General features: G+C 52.9%; 1 protein-coding gene across 1 annotated transcript in view; it reads right to left on the reverse strand.

Annotated features, from left to right (window-relative positions):
* The window catches only part of grm6a (glutamate receptor, metabotropic 6a), a gene marked incomplete at both ends in the record, with an annotated part of 106,264 nt that overhangs the window by 65,104 nt on the left and 20,438 nt on the right, over positions 1 to 20,722 (reverse strand). The gene's annotated exons all lie outside the window — the stretch shown is intronic.

Below are 20,722 nucleotides of genomic sequence, written 5' to 3' on the forward strand. Positions count from 1 at the left end.
AACCAGCTGGGAACACGTCCTTCTGGAACCAGAACCAGCCGGGAACACGTCCTTCTGGAACCAGAACCAGCCGGGAACACGTCCTTCTGGAACCAGAACCAGCCGGGAACACGTCCTTCTGGAACCAGAACCAGCCGGGAACACGTCCTTCTGGAACCAGAACCAGCCGGGAACACGTCCTTCTGGAACCAGAACCAGCCGGGAACACGTCCTTCTGGAACCAGAACCAGCCGGGAACACGTCCTTCTGGAACCAGAACCAGCCGGGAACACGTCCTTCTGGAACCAGAACCAGCCGGGAACACGTCCTTCTGGAACCAGAACCAGCCGGGAACACGTCCTTCTGGAACCAGAACCAGCCGGGAACACGTCCTTCTGGAACCAGAACCAGCCGGGAACACGTCCTTCTGGAACCAGAACCAGCCGGGAACACGTCCTTCTGGAACCAGAACCAGCCGGGAACACGTCCTTCTGGAACCAGAACCAGCCGGGAAAACGTCCTTCTGGAACCAGAACCAGCTGGGAAAACCTCCATCTGAACCAGAACCAGCTGGGAAAACCTCCATCTGGAACCAGAACCAGCTGGGAAAACCTCCATCTGGACCAGAACCAGCTGGGAAAACCTCCATCTGAACCAGAACCAGCTGGGAAAACCTCCATCTGAACCAGAACCAGCTGGGAAAACCTCCATCTGAACCAGAACCAGCTGGGTAAACCTCCATCTGGACGAGAACCAGCTGGGTAAACCTCCATCTGGACCAGAACCACCAGGTAAAACCTCCATCTGGACCAGAACCAGCTGGGTAAACCTCCATCTGGACCAGAACCAGCTGGGAAAACCTCCATCTGGACCAGAACCAGCTGGGAAAACCTCCATCTGGACCAGAACCAGCTGGGAAAACCTCCATCTGGACCAGAACCAGCTGGGAAAACCTCCATCTGGACCAGAACCAGCTGGGAAAACCTCCATCTGGACCAGAACCAGCTGGGAAAACCTCCATCTGGACCAGAACCAGCAGGGAAAACCTCCATCTGGAACAGAACCAGCAGGGAAAACCTCCATCTGGAACAGAACCAGCAGGGAAAACCTCCATCTGGAACAGAACCAGCTGGAAACCTCCATCTGGACCCAAGAACCAGCTGGAAACCTCCATCTGGACCCAAGAACCAGCTGGTAAAACCTCCATCTGGACCAGAACCGAAAAGGAAAACCATCTCGCCCAGAACCAGCTGGAAGAACCTCCATCTGGACCAGAACCAGCTGGAAACACCTCCATCTGGACCAGAACCAGCTTGGAAAACCTCCATCTGGACCAGAACCACCAGGTAAAACCTCCGTCTGGACCAGAACCAGCTTGGAAAACCTCCATCTGGAACCAGAACCAGCAGGGAAAACCTCCGTCTGGAACAGAACCAGCTGGAAAAACCTCCATCTGGACCAGAACCAGCTGGAAAAACCTCCATCTGGACCAGAACCAGCAGGGAAAACCTCCATCTGGACCAGGACCAACAAGGGAAAACCTCCCTCTGGAACAGAACCAGAAAGGAAAAACCTCCATCTGGACCAGAACCAGAAGGTAAAACCTCAATCTGAACCAATACCAGCTGGGAGAACCTCCATCTGGACCAGAACCAGCTGACAAAACCTCCATCTGGACCAGAACCAGCTGGGAAAACCTCCATCTGGAACAGAACCAGAAGGTAAAACCTCAATCTGAACCAATACCAGCTGGGAGAACCTCCATCTGGACCAGAACCAGCAGGGAAAACCTCCATCTGGAACAGAACCAGAAGGGAAAACCTCCATCTGGACCAGAACCAGCTGGGAAAACGTCCATCTGGACCAGAACCAGCAGGGAAAACGTCCATCTGGACCAGAACCAGCAGGTAAAACGTCCATCTGGACCAGAACCAGCAGGTAAAACCTCCATCTGGACCAGGACCACCAAGGGAAAACCTCAATCTGAACCAATACCAGCTGGGAGAACCTCCATCTGGACCAGAACCAGCTGACAAAACCTCCATCTGGACCAGAACCAGCTGGGTAAACCTTCATCTGGACCAGAACCGAAAAGGAAAACCTCCATCTCGACCAGAACCAGCTGGGAAAACCTCCATCTGGACCAGAACCAGCTGGGAAAACGTCCATCTGGACCAGAACCAGCAGGGAAAACGTCCATCTGGACCAGAACCAGCAGGGAAAACGTCCATCTGGACCAGAACCAGCAGGTAAAACGTCCATCTGGACCAGAACCAGCAGGTAAAACGTCCATCTGGACCAGAACCAGCAGGTAAAACCTCCATCTGGACCAGGACCACCAAGGGAAAACCTCAATCTGAACCAATACCAGCTGGGAGAACCTCCATCTGGACCAGAACCAGCTGACAAAACCTCCATCTGGACCAGAACCAGCTGGGAAAACGTCCATCTGGAACATAACCAGCAGGGAAAACCTCAATTTGGACCAGAACCAGATGGGTGAACCTCCATCTTGACCAGAACCAGAAGGGAAAACCTCCATCTGGACCAGAACCAGATGGGTAAACCTTCATCTGGACCAGAACCGAAAAGGAAAACCTCCATCTCGACCAGAACCAGCTGGGAAAACCTCCATCTGGACCAGAACCAGCTGGAAGAACCTCCATCTGGACCAGAACCAGCAGGGAACACCTCCATCTGTGCCAGAACCAGCTGGAAAAACCTCCATCTGGACCAGAACCAGCTGGGAACACCTCCATCTGGACCAGAACCAGCAGGGAAAACCTCCATCTGGACCAGAACCAGCAGGGAAAACCTCCATCTGGACCAGAACCAGCAGGGAAAACTTCCATCTGAACCAAAACCAGTTGGGAAAACCTCCATCTGAACCAGAACCACCAGGTAAAACCTCCATCTGGACAAGAACCAGCTGGGAAAACCTCCATCTGGACCAGGACCAACAAGGGAAAACCTCCATCTGGACCAGGACCAACAAGGGAAAACCTCCATCTGGACCAGAACCAGCTGGAAAAACCTCCATCTGGACCAGAACCAGCTGGGAAAACCTCCATCTGAACCAGAACCAGCTGGGAAAACCTCCATCTGAACCAGAACCAGCTGGGAAAACCTCCATCTGAACCAGAACCAGCTGGGAAAACCTCAATCTGGACCAGAACCAGCCGGGAAAACCTCAATCTGGACAAGAACCAGCCGGGAAAACCTCCATCTGTGCCAGAACCAGCTGGGAACACCTCCATCTGTGCCAGAACCAGCCGGGAAAACCTCAATCTGTGCCAGAACCAGCCGGGAAAACCTCAATCTGTGCCAGAACCAGCCGGGAAAACCTCAATCTGGACCAGAACCAGCCGGTAAAACCTCCATCTGGACCAGAACCAGCTGGAAAAACCTCCATCTGGACCAGAACCAGCTGGAAAAACCTCCATCTGGACCAGAACCAGCGGGTAAAAACCTCCATCTGGAAAAGAACCAGAAGGTAAAAACCTCCATCTGGACCAGGACCAGAAGGTAAAAACCTCCATCTGAACCAGAACCAGCTGGGAAAACCTCAATCTGAACCAGAACCAGCTGGGAAAACCTCAATCTGAACCAGAACCAGCTGGGAAAACCTCAATCTGGACCAGAACCAGCCGGGAAAAACTCAATCTGGACCAGAACCAGCCGGGAAAACCTCAATCTGGACCAGAACCAGCCGGGAAAACCTCCATCTGTGCCAGAACCAGCCGGGAAAACCTCAATCTGGACCAGAACCAGCCGGGAAAACCTCCATCTGTGCCAAAACCAGCAGGTAAAACCTCCATCTGGACCAGAACCAGCCGGGAAAACCTCAATCTGGACCAGAACCAGCCGGGAAAACCTCAATCTGGACCAGAACCAGCCGGGAAAACCTCCATCTGGACCAGAACCAGCCGGGAAAACCTCCATCTGTGCCAAAACCAGCAGGTAAAACCTCCATCTGGACCAGAACCAGCCGGGAAAACCTCCATCTGTGCCAAAACCAGCAGGTAAAACCTCCATCTGGACCAGAACCAGCTGGGAGAACCTCCATCTGTGCCAGAACCAGCTGGGAAGACCTCCATCTGGAACAGAACCAGCTGGGAACACCTCCATCTGAACCAGAACCAGCTGGGAAAACCTCCATCTGAACCAGAACCAGCTGGGAAAACCTCCATCTGAACCAGAACCAGCTGGGAAAACCTCCTTCTGGACCAGAACCAGCTGGGAAGACCTCCATCTGGAACAGAACCAGATGGAAAAACCTCCATCTGAACCAGAACCAGCTGCGAAAACCTCCATCTGGACCAGAACCAGCTGGGAAAACCTCCATCTGGACCAGAACCAGCTGGGAAAACCTCCATCTGGACCAGAACCAGCTGGGAAGACCTCCATCTGGACCAGAACCAGCTGGGAAGACCTCCATCTGGACCAGAACCAGCTGGGAAGACCTCCATCTGGACCAGAACCAGCTGGGAACACCTCCATCTGAACCAGAACCAGCTGGGAAAACCTCCATCTGAACCAGAACCAGCTGGGAAAACCTCCATCTGGACCAGAACCAGCTGGGAACACCTCCATCTGAACCAGAACCAGCTGGGAAGACCTCCATCTGGAACAGAACCAGATGGAAAAACCTCCATCTGAACCAGAACCAGCTGCGAAAACCTCCATCTGGAACAGAACCAGCTGGGAAAACCTCAATCTGGACCAGAACCAGCCGGGAAAACCTCAATCTGGACCAGAACCAGCCGGGAAAACCTCAATCTGGACCAGAACCAGCCGGGAAAACCTCCATCTGTGCCAGAACCAGCCGGGAAAACCTCAATCTGGACCAGAACCAGCCGGGAAAACCTCCATCTGTGCCAAAACCAGCAGGTAAAACCTCCATCTGGACCAGAACCAGCCGGGAAAAAAATCAATCTGGACCAGAACCAGCCGGGAAAACCTCAATCTGGACCAGAACCAGCCGGGAAAACCTCCATCTGGACCAGAACCAGCCGGGAAAACCTCCATCTGTGCCAAAACCAGCAGGTAAAACCTCCATCTGGACCAGAACCAGCCGGGAAAACCTCCATCTGTGCCAAAACCAGCAGGTAAAACCTCCATCTGGACCAGAACCAGCTGGAAAAACCTCCATCTGGACCAGAACCAGCTGGGAGAACCTCCATCTGTGCCAGAACCAGCTGGGAAGACCTCCATCTGGAACAGAACCAGCTGGGAAGACCTCCATCTGAACCAGAACCAGCTGGGAAAACCTCCATCTGAACCAGAACCAGCTGGGAAAACCTCCATCTGAACCAGAACCAGCTGGGAAAACCTCCTTCTGGACCAGAACCAGCTGGGAAGACCTCCATCTGGAACAGAACCAGATGGAAAAACCTCCATCTGAACCAGAACCAGCTGCGAAAACCTCCATCTGGAACAGAACCAGCTGCGAAAACCTCCATCTGGACCAGAACCAGCTGGGAAAACCTCCATCTGGACCAGAACCAGCTGGGAAGACCTCCATCTGGACCAGAACCAGCTGGGAAAACCTCCATCTGAACCAAAACCAGCTGGGAGAACCTCCATCTGGACCAGAACCAGCTGGGAAAACCTCCATCTGGAACAGAACCAGATGGAAAAACCTCCATCTGAACCAGAACCAGCTGCGAAAACCTCCATCTGGAACAGAACCAGCTGGGAAAACCTCCATCTGTAACAGAACCAGATGGAAAAACCTCCTTCTGAACCAGAACCAGCTGGGAAAACCTCCATCTGGACCAGAACCAGCTGGGAAAACCTCCTTCTGGACCAGAACCAGCTGGGAAGACGTCCATCTGGAACAGAACCAGATGGGAAAACCTCCATCTGGACCAGAACCAGATGGGAAAACCTCCATCTGGACCAGAACCAGATGGGAAGACCTCCATCTGGACCAGAACCAGCTGGGAAAACCTCCATCTGAACCAGAACCAGCTGGGAAAACCTCCATCTGAACCAGAACCAGCTGGGAAAACCTCCATCTGAACCAGAACCAGCTGGGAGAACCTCCATCTGGACCAGAACCAGCTGGGAGAACCTCCATCTGGACCAGAACCAGATGGAAAAACCTCCATCTGGACCAGAACCAGATGGGAAAACCTCCATCTGAACCAGAACCAGATGGGAAAACCTCCATCTGGACCAGAACCAGCTGGGAAAACCTCCATCTGGACCAGAACCAGCTGGGAAGACCTCCATCTGGAACAGAACCAGCTGGGAAAACCTCCATCTGGACCAGAACCAGCTGGGAAAACCTCCATCTGGACCAGAACCAGCTGGGAAAACCTCCATTTGGACCAGAACCAGAAGGGAAAACCTCCATCTGGACCAGAACCAGCTGGGAAGACCTCCATCTGGACCAGAACCAGCAGGGAAAACCTCCATTTGGACCAGAACCAGCAGGGAAAACCTCCATTTGGACCAGAACCAGCAGGGAAAACCTCCATCTGAACCAGAACCAGATGGGAAGACCTCCATCTGGAACAGAACCAGCTGGGAAAACCTCCATCTGGACCAGAACCAGCTGGGAAAACCTCCATCTGGACCAGAACCAGCTGGGAAAACCTCCATTTGGACCAGAACCAGAAGGGAAAACCTCCATCTGGACCAGAACCAGCTGGGAAGACCTCCATTTGGACCAGAACCAGCAGGGAAAACCTCCATCTGGACCAGAACCAGCAGGGAAAACCTCCATTTGGACCAGAACCAGCAGGGAAAACCTCCATTTGGACCAGAACCAGCAGGGAAAACCTCCTTCTGGACCAGAACCAGCTGGGAAAACCTCCATCTGAACCAGAACCAGCTGGGAAAACCTCCATCTGGACCAGAACCAGATGGAAAAACCTCCATCTGGACCAGAACCAGATGGAAAAACCTCCATCTGAACCAGAACCAGATGGGAAAACCTCCATCTGAACCAGAACCAGATGGGAAAACCTCCATCTGGACCAGAACCAGCTGGGAAAACCTCCATCTGGACCAGAACCAGCTGGGAAAACCTCCATCTGGACCAGAACCAGAAGGGAAAACCTCCATCTGGACCAGAACCAGCTGGGAAGACCTCCATCTGGACCAGAACCAGCAGGGAAAACCTCCATTTGGACCAGAACCAGCAGGGAAAACCTCCATTTGGACCAGAACCAGATGGAAAAACCTCCATCTGGATCAGAACCAGCTGGGAAAACCTCCTTCTGGACCAGAACCAGCTGGGAAAACCTCCATCTGAACCAGAACCAGCTGGGAAAACCTCCATCTGAACCAGAACCAGCTGGGAGAACCTCCATCTTGACCAGAACCAGCTGGGAAAACCTCCTTCTGGACCAGAACCAGCTGGGAAAACCTCCATCTGGACCAGAACCAGATGGAAAACCTCCATCTGAACCAGAACCAGCTGGGAAAACCTCCATCTGAACCAGAACCAGCTGGGAAAACCTCCATCTGAACCAGAACCAGCTGGGTAAACCTCCATCTGGACGAGAACCAGCTGGGTAAACCTCCATCTGGACCAGAACCACCAGGTAAAACCTCCATCTGGACCAGAACCAGATGGGTAAACCTCCATCTGGACCAGAACCAGCTGGGAAAACCTCCATCTGGACCAGAACCAGCTGGGAAAACCTCCATCTGGACCAGAACCAGCTGGGAAAACCTCCATCTGGACCAGAACCAGCTGGGAAAACCTCCATCTGGACCAGAACCAGCTGGGAAAACCTCCATCTGGACCAGAACCAGCAGGGAAAACCTCCATCTGGAACAGAACCAGCAGGGAAAACCTCCATCTGGAACAGAACCAGCAGGGAAAACCTCCATCTGGAACAGAACCAGAAGGGGAAACCTCCATCTGGACCCAAGAACCAGCTGGAAACCTCCATCTGGACCCAAGAACCAGCTGGTAAAACCTCCATCTGGACCAGAACCGAAAAGGAAAACCATCTCGCCCAGAACCAGCTGGGAAAACCTCCATCTGGACCAGAACCAGCTGGAAACACCTCCATCTGGACCAGAACCAGCTTGGAAAACCTCCATCTGGACCAGAACCACCAGGTAAAACCTCCGTCTGGACCAGAACCAGCTTGGAAAACCTCCATCTGGAACCAGAACCAGCAGGGAAAACCTCCGTCTGGAACAGAACCAGCTGGAAAAACCTCCATCTGGACCAGAACCAGCTGGAAAAACCTCCATCTGGACCAGAACCAGCAGGGAAAACCTCCATCTGGACCAGGACCAACAAGGGAAAACCTCCCTCTGGAACAGAACCAGAAAGGAAAAACCTCCATCTGGACCAGAACCAGAAGGTAAAACCTCAATCTGAACCAATACCAGCTGGGAGAACCTCCATCTGGACCAGAACCAGCTGACAAAACCTCCATCTGGACCAGAACCAGCTGGGAAAACCTCCATCTGGAACAGAACCAGAAGGTAAAACCTCAATCTGAACCAATACCAGCTGGGAGAACCTCCATCTGGACCAGAACCAGCAGGGAAAACCTCCATCTGGAACAGAACCAGAAGGGAAAACCTCCATCTGGACCAGAACCAGCTGGGAAAACGTCCATCTGGACCAGAACCAGCAGGGAAAACGTCCATCTGGACCAGAACCAGCAGGGAAAACGTCCATCTGGACCAGAACCAGCAGGTAAAACCTCCATCTGGACCAGGACCACCAAGGGAAAACCTCAATCTGAACCAATACCAGCTGGGAGAACCTCCATCTGGACCAGAACCAGCTGACAAAACCTCCATCTGGACCAGAACCAGCTGGGAAAACGTCCATCTGGAACATAACCAGCAGGGAAAACCTCAATTTGGACCAGAACCAGAAGGGAAAACCTCCATCTGGACCAGAACCAGATGGGTAAACCTTCATCTGGACCAGAACCGAAAAGGAAAACCTCCATCTCGACCAGAACCAGCTGGGAAAACCTCCATCTGGACCAGAACCAGCTGGGAAAACGTCCATCTGGACCAGAACCAGCAGGGAAAACGTCCATCTGGACCAGAACCAGCAGGGAAAACGTCCATCTGGACCAGAACCAGCAGGTAAAACGTCCATCTGGACCAGAACCAGCAGGTAAAACGTCCATCTGGACCAGAACCAGCAGGTAAAACCTCCATCTGGACCAGGACCACCAAGGGAAAACCTCAATCTGAACCAATACCAGCTGGGAGAACCTCCATCTGGACCAGAACCAGCTGACAAAACCTCCATCTGGACCAGAACCAGCTGGGAAAACGTCCATCTGGAACATAACCAGCAGGGAAAACCTCAATTTGGACCAGAACCAGATGGGTGAACCTCCATCTTGACCAGAACCAGAAGGGAAAACCTCCATCTGGACCAGAACCAGATGGGTAAACCTTCATCTGGACCAGAACCGAAAAGGAAAACCTCCATCTCGACCAGAACCAGCTGGGAAAACCTCCATCTGGACCAGAACCAGCTGGAAGAACCTCCATCTGGACCAGAACCAGCAGGGAACACCTCCATCTGTGCCAGAACCAGCTGGAAAAACCTCCATCTGGACCAGAACCAGCTGGGAACACCTCCATCTGGACCAGAACCAGCAGGGAAAACCTCCATCTGGACCAGAACCAGCAGGGAAAACCTCCATCTGGACCAGAACCAGCAGGGAAAACTTCCATCTGAACCAAAACCAGTTGGGAAAACCTCCATCTGAACCAGAACCACCAGGTAAAACCTCCATCTGGACCAGAACCAGCTGGGAAAACCTCCATCTGGACCAGGACCAACAAGGGAAAACCTCCATCTGGACCAGGACCAACAAGGGAAAACCTCCATCTGGACCAGAACCAGCTGGAAAAACCTCCATCTGGACCAGAACCAGCTGGGAAAACCTCCATCTGAACCAGAACCAGCTGGGAAAACCTCCATCTGAACCAGAACCAGCTGGGAAAACCTCCATCTGAACCAGAACCAGCTGGGAAAACCTCAATCTGGACCAGAACCAGCCGGGAAAACCTCAATCTGGACAAGAACCAGCCGGGAAAACCTCCATCTGTGCCAGAACCAGCTGGGAACACCTCCATCTGTGCCAGAACCAGCCGGGAAAACCTCAATCTGTGCCAGAACCAGCCGGGAAAACCTCAATCTGGACCAGAACCAGCCGGTAAAACCTCCATCTGGACCAGAACCAGCTGGAAAAACCTCCATCTGGACCAGAACCAGCTGGAAAAACCTCCATCTGGACCAGAACCAGCGGGTAAAAACCTCCATCTGGAAAAGAACCAGAAGGTAAAAACCTCCATCTGGACCAGGACCAGAAGGTAAAAACCTCCATCTGAACCAGAACCAGCTGGGAAAACCTCAATCTGAACCAGAACCAGCTGGGAAAACCTCAATCTGAACCAGAACCAGCTGGGAAAACCTCAATCTGGACCAGAACCAGCCGGGAAAAACTCAATCTGGACCAGAACCAGCCGGGAAAACCTCAATCTGGACCAGAACCAGCCGGGAAAACCTCCATCTGTGCCAGAACCAGCCGGGAAAACCTCAATCTGGACCAGAACCAGCCGGGAAAACCTCCATCTGTGCCAAAACCAGCAGGTAAAACCTCCATCTGGACCAGAACCAGCCGGGAAAACCTCAATCTGGACCAGAACCAGCCGGGAAAACCTCAATCTGGACCAGAACCAGCCGGGAAAACCTCCATCTGGACCAGAACCAGCCGGGAAAACCTCCATCTGTGCCAAAACCAGCAGGTAAAACCTCCATCTGGACCAGAACCAGCCGGGAAGACCTCCATCTGTGCCAAAACCAGCAGGTAAAACCTCCATCTGGACCAGAACCAGCTGGGAGAACCTCCATCTGTGCCAGAACCAGCAGGTAAAACCTCCATCTGGACCAGAACCAGCCGGGAAAACCTCAATCTGGACCAGAACCAGCCGGGAAAACCTCAATCTGGACCAGAACCAGCCGGGAAAACCTCCATCTGGACCAGAACCAGCCGGGAAAACCTCCATCTGTGCCAAAACCAGCAGGTAAAACCTCCATCTGGACCAGAACCAGCCGGGAAGACCTCCATCTGGACCAGAACCAGCAGGGAAAACCTCCATTTGGACCAGAACCAGCCGGGAAAACCTCCATCTGTGCCAAAACCAGCAGGTAAAACCTCAATCTGGACCAGAACCAGCTGGGAAGACCTCCATCTGGACCAGAACCAGCAGGGAAAACCTCCATTTGGACCAGAACCAGCAGGGAAAACCTCCATTTGGACCAGAACCAGATGGAAAAACCTCCATCTGGATCAGAACCAGCTGGGAAAACCTCCTTCTGGACCAGAACCAGCTGGGAAAACCTCCATCTGAACCAGAACCAGCTGGGAAAACCTCCATCTGAACCAGAACCAGCTGGGAGAACCTCCATCTTGACCAGAACCAGCTGGGAAAACCTCCTTCTGGACCAGAACCAGCTGGGAAAACCTCCATCTGGACCAGAACCAGATGGAAAACCTCCATCTGAACCAGAACCAGCTGGGAAAACCTCCATCTGAACCAGAACCAGCTGGGAAAACCTCCATCTGAACCAGAACCAGCTGGGTAAACCTCCATCTGGACGAGAACCAGCTGGGTAAACCTCCATCTGGACCAGAACCACCAGGTAAAACCTCCATCTGGACCAGAACCAGATGGGTAAACCTCCATCTGGACCAGAACCAGCTGGGAAAACCTCCATCTGGACCAGAACCAGCTGGGAAAACCTCCATCTGGACCAGAACCAGCTGGGAAAACCTCCATCTGGACCAGAACCAGCTGGGAAAACCTCCATCTGGACCAGAACCAGCTGGGAAAACCTCCATCTGGACCAGAACCAGCAGGGAAAACCTCCATCTGGAACAGAACCAGCAGGGAAAACCTCCATCTGGAACAGAACCAGCAGGGAAAACCTCCATCTGGAACAGAACCAGAAGGGAAAACCTCCATCTGGACCCAAGAACCAGCTGGAAACCTCCATCTGGACCCAAGAACCAGCTGGTAAAACCTCCATCTGGACCAGAACCGAAAAGGAAAACCATCTCGCCCAGAACCAGCTGGAAGAACCTCCATCTGGACCAGAACCAGCTGGAAACACCTCCATCTGGACCAGAACCAGCTTGGAAAACCTCCATCTGGACCAGAACCACCAGGTAAAACCTCCGTCTGGACCAGAACCAGCTTGGAAAACCTCCATCTGGAACCAGAACCAGCAGGGAAAACCTCCGTCTGGAACAGAACCAGCTGGAAAAACCTCCATCTGGACCAGAACCAGCTGGAAAAACCTCCATCTGGACCAGAACCAGCAGGGAAAACCTCCATCTGGACCAGGACCAACAAGGGAAAACCTCCCTCTGGAACAGAACCAGAAAGGAAAAACCTCCATCTGGACCAGAACCAGAAGGTAAAACCTCAATCTGAACCAATACCAGCTGGGAGAACCTCCATCTGGACCAGAACCAGCTGACAAAACCTCCATCTGGACCAGAACCAGCTGGGAAAACCTCCATCTGGAACAGAACCAGAAGGTAAAACCTCAATCTGAACCAATACCAGCTGGGAGAACCTCCATCTGGACCAGAACCAGCAGGGAAAACCTCCATCTGGAACAGAACCAGAAGGGAAAACCTCCATCTGGACCAGAACCAGCTGGGAAAACGTCCATCTGGACCAGAACCAGCAGGGAAAACGTCCATCTGGACCAGAACCAGCAGGGAAAACGTCCATCTGGACCAGAACCAGCAGGTAAAACCTCCATCTGGACCAGGACCACCAAGGGAAAACCTCAATCTGAACCAATACCAGCTGGGAGAACCTCCATCTGGACCAGAACCAGCTGACAAAACCTCCATCTGGACCAGAACCAGCTGGGAAAACGTCCATCTGGAACATAACCAGCAGGGAAAACCTCAATTTGGACCAGAACCAGAAGGGAAAACCTCCATCTGGACCAGAACCAGATGGGTAAACCTTCATCTGGACCAGAACCGAAAAGGAAAACCTCCATCTCGACCAGAACCAGCTGGGAAAACCTCCATCTGGACCAGAACCAGCTGGGAAAACGTCCATCTGGACCAGAACCAGCAGGGAAAACGTCCATCTGGACCAGAACCAGCAGGGAAAACGTCCATCTGGACCAGAACCAGCAGGTAAAACGTCCATCTGGACCAGAACCAGCAGGTAAAACGTCCATCTGGACCAGAACCAGCAGGTAAAACCTCCATCTGGACCAGGACCACCAAGGGAAAACCTCAATCTGAACCAATACCAGCTGGGAGAACCTCCATCTGGACCAGAACCAGCTGACAAAACCTCCATCTGGACCAGAACCAGCTGGGAAAACGTCCATCTGGAACATAACCAGCAGGGAAAACCTCAATTTGGACCAGAACCAGATGGGTGAACCTCCATCTTGACCAGAACCAGAAGGGAAAACCTCCATCTGGACCAGAACCAGATGGGTAAACCTTCATCTGGACCAGAACCGAAAAGGAAAACCTCCATCTCGACCAGAACCAGCTGGGAAAACCTCCATCTGGACCAGAACCAGCTGGAAGAACCTCCATCTGGACCAGAACCAGCAGGGAACACCTCCATCTGTGCCAGAACCAGCTGGAAAAACCTCCATCTGGACCAGAACCAGCTGGGAACACCTCCATCTGGACCAGAACCAGCAGGGAAAACCTCCATCTGGACCAGAACCAGCAGGGAAAACCTCCATCTGGACCAGAACCAGCAGGGAAAACTTCCATCTGAACCAAAACCAGTTGGGAAAACCTCCATCTGAACCAGAACCACCAGGTAAAACCTCCATCTGGACAAGAACCAGCTGGGAAAACCTCCATCTGGACCAGGACCAACAAGGGAAAACCTCCATCTGGACCAGGACCAACAAGGGAAAACCTCCATCTGGACCAGAACCAGCTGGAAAAACCTCCATCTGGACCAGAACCAGCTGGGAAAACCTCCATCTGAACCAGAACCAGCTGGGAAAACCTCCATCTGAACCAGAACCAGCTGGGAAAACCTCCATCTGAACCAGAACCAGCTGGGAAAACCTCAATCTGGACCAGAACCAGCCGGGAAAACCTCAATCTGGACAAGAACCAGCCGGGAAAACCTCCATCTGTGCCAGAACCAGCTGGGAACACCTCCATCTGTGCCAGAACCAGCCGGGAAAACCTCAATCTGTGCCAGAACCAGCCGGGAAAACCTCAATCTGGACCAGAACCAGCCGGTAAAACCTCCATCTGGACCAGAACCAGCTGGAAAAACCTCCATCTGGACCAGAACCAGCTGGAAAAACCTCCATCTGGACCAGAACCAGCGGGTAAAAACCTCCATCTGGAAAAGAACCAGAAGGTAAAAACCTCCATCTGGACCAGGACCAGAAGGTAAAAACCTCCATCTGAACCAGAACCAGCTGGGAAAACCTCAATCTGAACCAGAACCAGCTGGGAAAACCTCAATCTGAACCAGAACCAGCTGGGAAAACCTCAATCTGGACCAGAACCAGCCGGGAAAAACTCAATCTGGACCAGAACCAGCCGGGAAAACCTCAATCTGGACCAGAACCAGCCGGGAAAACCTCCATCTGTGCCAGAACCAGCCGGGAAAACCTCAATCTGGACCAGAACCAGCCGGGAAAACCTCCATCTGTGCCAAAACCAGCAGGTAAAACCTCCATCTGGACCAGAACCAGCCGGGAAAACCTCAATCTGGACCAGAACCAGCCGGGAAAACCTCAATCTGGACCAGAACCAGCCGGGAAAACCTCCATCTGGACCAGAACCAGCCGGGAAAACCTCCATCTGTGCCAAAACCAGCAGGTAAAACCTCCATCTGGACCAGAACCAGCCGGGAAAACCTCCATCTGTGCCAAAACCAGCAGGTAAAACCTCCATCTGGACCAGAACCAGCTGGGAGAACCTCCATCTGTGCCAGAACCAGCTGGGAAGACCTCCATCTGGAACAGAACCAGCTGGGAACACCTCCATCTGAACCAGAACCAGCTGGGAAAACCTCCATCTGAACCAGAACCAGCTGGGAAAACCTCCATCTGAACCAGAACCAGCTGGGAAAACCTCCTTCTGGACCAGAACCAGCTGGGAAGACCTCCATCTGGAACAGAACCAGATGGAAAAACCTCCATCTGAACCAGAACCAGCTGCGAAAACCTCCATCTGGACCAGAACCAGCTGGGAAAACCTCCATCTGGACCAGAACCAGCTGGGAAAACCTCCATCTGGACCAGAACCAGCTGGGAAGACCTCCATCTGGACCAGAACCAGCTGGGAAGACCTCCATCTGGACCAGAACCAGCTGGGAACACCTCCATCTGAACCAGAACCAGCTGGGAAAACCTCCATCTGAACCAGAACCAGCTGGGAAAACCTCCATCTGAACCAGAACCAGCTGGGAAAACCTCCATCTGGACCAGAACCAGCTGGGAACACCTCCATCTGAACCAGAACCAGCTGGGAACACCTCCATCTGAACCAAAACCAGCTGGGAGAACCTCCATCTGAACCAGAACCAGCTGGGAAGACCTCCATCTGGAACAGAACCAGATGGAAAAACCTCCATCTGAACCAGAACCAGCTGCGAAAACCTCCATCTGGAACAGAACCAGCTGGGAAAACCTCAATCTGGACCAGAACCAGCCGGGAAAACCTCAATCTGGACCAGAACCAGCCGGGAAAACCTCAATCTGGACCAGAACCAGCCGGGAAAACCTCCATCTGTGCCAGAACCAGCCGGGAAAACCTCAATCTGGACCAGAACCAGCCGGGAAAACCTCCATCTGTGCCAAAACCAGCAGGTAAAACCTCCATCTGGACCAGAACCAGCCGGGAAAAAAATCAATCTGGACCAGAACCAGCCGGGAAAACCTCCATCTGGACCAGAACCAGCCGGGAAAACCTCCATCTGGACCAGAACCAGCCGGGAAAACCTCCATCTGTGCCAAAACCAGCAGGTAAAACCTCCATCTGGACCAGAACCAGCCGGGAAAACCTCCATCTGTGCCAAAACCAGCAGGTAAAACCTCCATCTGGACCAGAACCAGCTGGAAAAACCTCCATCTGGACCAGAACCAGCTGGGAGAACCTCCATCTGTGCCAGAACCAGCTGGGAAGACCTCCATCTGGAACAGAACCAGCTGGGAAAACCTCCATCTGAACCAGAACCAGCTGGGAAAACCTCCATCTGAACCAGAACCAGCTGGGAAAACCTCCATCTGAACCAGAACCAGCTGGGAAAACCTCCTTCTGGACCAGAACCAGCTGGGAAGACCTCCATCTGGAACAGAACCAGATGGAAAAACCTCCATCTGAACCAGAACCAGCTGCGAAAACCTCCATCTGGAACAGAACCAGCTGCGAAAACCTCCATCTGGACCAGAACCAGCTGGGAAAACCTCCATCTGGACCAGAACCAGCTGGGAAGACCTCCATCTGGACCAGAACCAGCTGGGAAAACCTCCATCTGAACCAGAACCAGCTGGGAAAACCTCCATCTGAACCAGAACCAGCTGGGAAAACCTCCATCTGAACCAAAACCAGCTGGGAGAACCTCCATCTGGACCAGAACCAGCTGGGAAAACCTCCATCTGGAACAGAACCAGATGGAAAAACCTCCATCTGAACCAGAACCAGCTGCGAAAACCTCCATCTGGAACAGAACCAGCTGGGAAAACCTCCATCTGTAACAGAACCAGATGGAAAAACCTCCTTCTGAACCAGAACCAGCTGGGAAAACCTCCATCTGGACCAGAACCAGCTGGGAAAACCTCCTTCTGGACCAGAACCAGCTGGGAAGACGTCCATCTGGAACAGAACCAGATGGGAAAACCTCCATCTGGACCAGAACCAGATGGGAAAACCTCCATCTGGACCAGAACCAGATGGGAAGACCTCCATCTGGACCAGAACCAGCTGGGAAAACCTCCATCTGAACCAGAACCAGCTGGGAGAACCTCCATCTGGACCAGAACCAGCTGGGAGAACCTCCATCTGGACCAGAACCAGATGGAAAAACCTCCATCTGGACCAGAACCAGATGGGAAAACCTCCATCTGGACCAGAACCAGATGGGAAAACCTCCATCTGAACCAGAACCAGATGGGAAAACCTCCATCTGGACCAGAACCAGCTGGGAAAACCTCCATCTGGACCAGAACCAGCTGGGAAAACCTCCATCTGGACCAGAACCAGCTGGGAAAACCTCCATCTGGACCAGAACCAGCTGGGAAAACCTCCATCTGGACCAGAACCAGCTGGGAAAACCTCCATTTGGACCAGAACCAGAAGGGAAAACCTCCATCTGGACCAGAACCAGCTGGGAAGACCTCCATCTGGACCAGAACCAGCAGGGAAAACCTCCATTTGGACCAGAACCAGCAGGGAAAACCTCCTTCTGGACCAGAACCAGCTGGGAAAACCTCCATCTGAACCAGAACCAGCTGGGAAAACCTCCATCTGGACCAGAACCAGATGGAAAAACCTCCATCTGGACCAGAACCAGATGGAAAAACCTCCATCTGAACCAGAACCAGATGGGAAAACCTCCATCTGAACCAGAACCAGATGGGAAAACCTCCATCTGGACCAGAACCAGCTGGGAAAACCTCCATCTGGACCAGAACCAGCTGGGAAAACCTCCATCTGGACCAGAACCAGCTGGGAAAACCTCCATCTGGACCAGAACCAGAAGGGAAAACCTCCATCTGGACCAGAACCAGCTGGGAAGACCTCCATCTGGACCAGAACCAGCAGGGAAAACCTCCATTTGGACCAGAACCAGCAGGGAAAACCTCCATTTGGACCAGAACCAGATGGAAAAACCTCCATCTGGATCAGAACCAGCTGGGAAAACCTCCTTCTGGACCAGAACCAGCTGGGAAAACCTCCATCTGAACCAGAACCAGCTGGGAAAACCTCCATCTGAACCAGAACCAGCTGGGAGAACCTCCATCTTGACCAGAACCAGCTGGGAAAACCTCCTTCTGGACCAGAACCAGCTGGGAAGACCTCCACCTGGAACAGAACCAGATGGAAAAACCTCCATCTGAACCAGAACCAGCTGGGAAGACCTCCATCTGAACCAGAACCAGATGGGAAAACCTCCATCTGGACCAGAACCAGCTGGGAAAACCTCCATCTGGACCAGAACCAGCTGGGAAAACCTCCATCTGGACCAGAACCAGCAGGGAAAACCTCCATCTGGACCAGAACCAGCAGGGAAAACCTCCATCTGGAACAGAACCAGCTGGGAAAACCTCCATCTGGACCAGAACCAGCTGGGAAAACCTCCATTTGGACCAGAACCAGCAGGGAAAACCTCCATCTGGACAAGAACCAGCAGGGAAAACCTCCATCTGGAACAGAACCAGCAGGGAAAACCTCCATCTGGACCAGAACCAGATGGGAAAACCTCCATCTGGACCAGAACCAGCTGGGAAAACCTCCATCTGGACCAGAACCAACCGGGAGAACCTCCATCTGGACCAGAACCAACAAGGAAATCCTCCATCTGGAACAGAACCAGAAGGGAAAACCTCCATCTGGACCAGAACCAGCTGGGAACTCCTTCTGGACCAGAACCAACCGGGAGAACCTCCATCTGGACCAGAACCAACAAGGAAATCCTCCATCTGGACCAGAACCAGCTGGGAAAACCTCCATCTGGACCAGAACCAGCTGGGAAAACCTCCATCTGGACCAGAACCAGCTGGGAAAACCTCTATCTGGAACCAGAACCAGATGGGAAAACCTCTATCTGGAACCAGAACCAGATGGGAAAACCTCCATCTGGACCAGAACCAGATGGGAGAACCTCCATCTGGAACCACAACCAGCTGGGAGAACCTCCATCTGGAACCAGAACCAGCTGGGAAAACCTCCATCTGGAACCAGAACCAGCTGGGAAAACCTCCATTTGGACCAGAACCAGATGGAAAAACCTCCATTTGGACCAGAACCAGATGGAAAAACCTCCATCTGAACCAGAACCAGCTGCGAAAACCTCCATCTGGACCAGAACCAGATGGGAAGACCTCCATCTGGACCAGAACCAGATGGGAAAACCTCCATCTGGACCAGAACCAGATGGGAAAACCTCCATCTGGACCAGAACCAGCTGCGAAAACCTCCATCTGGACCAGAACCAGATAGGAAAACCTCCATCTGGACCAGAACCAGATGGGAAAACCTCCATCTGGACCAGAACCAGCTGGGAAGACCTCTATCTGGAACCAGAACCAGATGGGAAAACCTCCATCTGGACCAGAACCAGCTGGGAACACCTCCATCTGAACCAGAACAAGCTGGGAAAACCTCCATCTGAACCAGAACCAGCTGGGAGAACCTCCATCTTGACCAGAACCAGCTGGGAAAACCTCCTTCTGGACCAGAACCAGCTGGGAAGACCTCCATCTGGAACAGAACCAGATGGAAAAACCTCCATCTGGAACAGAACCAGATGGAAAAACCTCCATCTGGAACAGAACCAGATGGAAAAACCTCCATCTGGAACAGAACCAGATGGGAAAACCTCCATCTGGACCAGAACCAGATGGGAAAACCTCCATCTGGACCAGAACCAGATGGGAAAACCTCCATCTGGACCAGAACCAGCAGGGAAAACCTCCATCTGGAACAGAACCAGCAGGGAAAACCTCCATCTGGAACAGAACCAGCTGGGAAGACCTCCATCTGGAACAGAACCAGCAGGGAAAACCTCCATCTGGACCAGAGCCAGCCGGGAGAACCTCCATCTGGACCAGAACCAACAAGGAAATCCTCCATCTGGACCAGAACCAGCTGGGAGAACCTCCACCTTGACCAGAACCGAAAAGGAGAACCTCCACCTTGACCAGAGCCAGCTGGGAAAACCTCCATCTGGACCAGAACCAGCTGGGAAAACCTCCATCTGGACCAGAACCAGCTGGGAAAACCTCCATCTGGACCAGGACCAACAAGGGAAAACCTCCATCTGGACCAGAACCAGCAGGGAAAACCTCCATCTGGACCAGAACCAGCAGGGAAAACCTCCATCTGGACCAGAACCAGCAGGGAAAACCTCCATCTGGAACCAGAACCAGAAGGTAAAACCTCCATCTGGACCAGAACCAGCTGGAAAAACCTCCATCTGGACCAGAACCAGCAGGGAAAACCTCCATCTGGACCAGAACCAGCAGGGAAAACCTCCATCTGGACCAGAACCAGATGGGAAAACCTCCATCTGGACCAGAACCAGCTGGGAAAACCTCCATCTGGACCAGAACCAGCTGGGAAAACCTCCATCTGGACCAGAACCAGCAGGGAAAACCTCCATCTGGACCAGAGCCAGCCGGGAAAACCTCCATCTGGACCAGAGCCAGCCGGGAGAACCTCCATCTGGACCAGAACCAACAAGGAAATCCTCCATCTGGAACAGAGCCAGCTGGGAAAACCTCCATCTGGACCAGAGCCAGCTGGGAAAACCTCCATCTGGACCAGAGCCAGCTGGGAAAACCTCCATCTGGACCAGAGCCAGCTGGGAAAACCTCCATCTGGAACCAGAACCAGCTGGGAATACCTCCATCTGGAACCAGAACCAGCTGGGAATACCTCCATCTGGAACCAGAACCAGCTGGGAGAACCTCCATCTGGAACCAGAACCAGCTGGGAGAACCTCCATCTGGAACCAGAACCAGCTGGGAGAACCTCCATCT

This window comes from Telmatherina bonti, assembly GCF_933228915.1.
Source record: "Telmatherina bonti genome assembly, chromosome: 4".
Lineage (NCBI taxonomy): Eukaryota > Metazoa > Chordata > Actinopteri > Atheriniformes > Telmatherinidae > Telmatherina > Telmatherina bonti.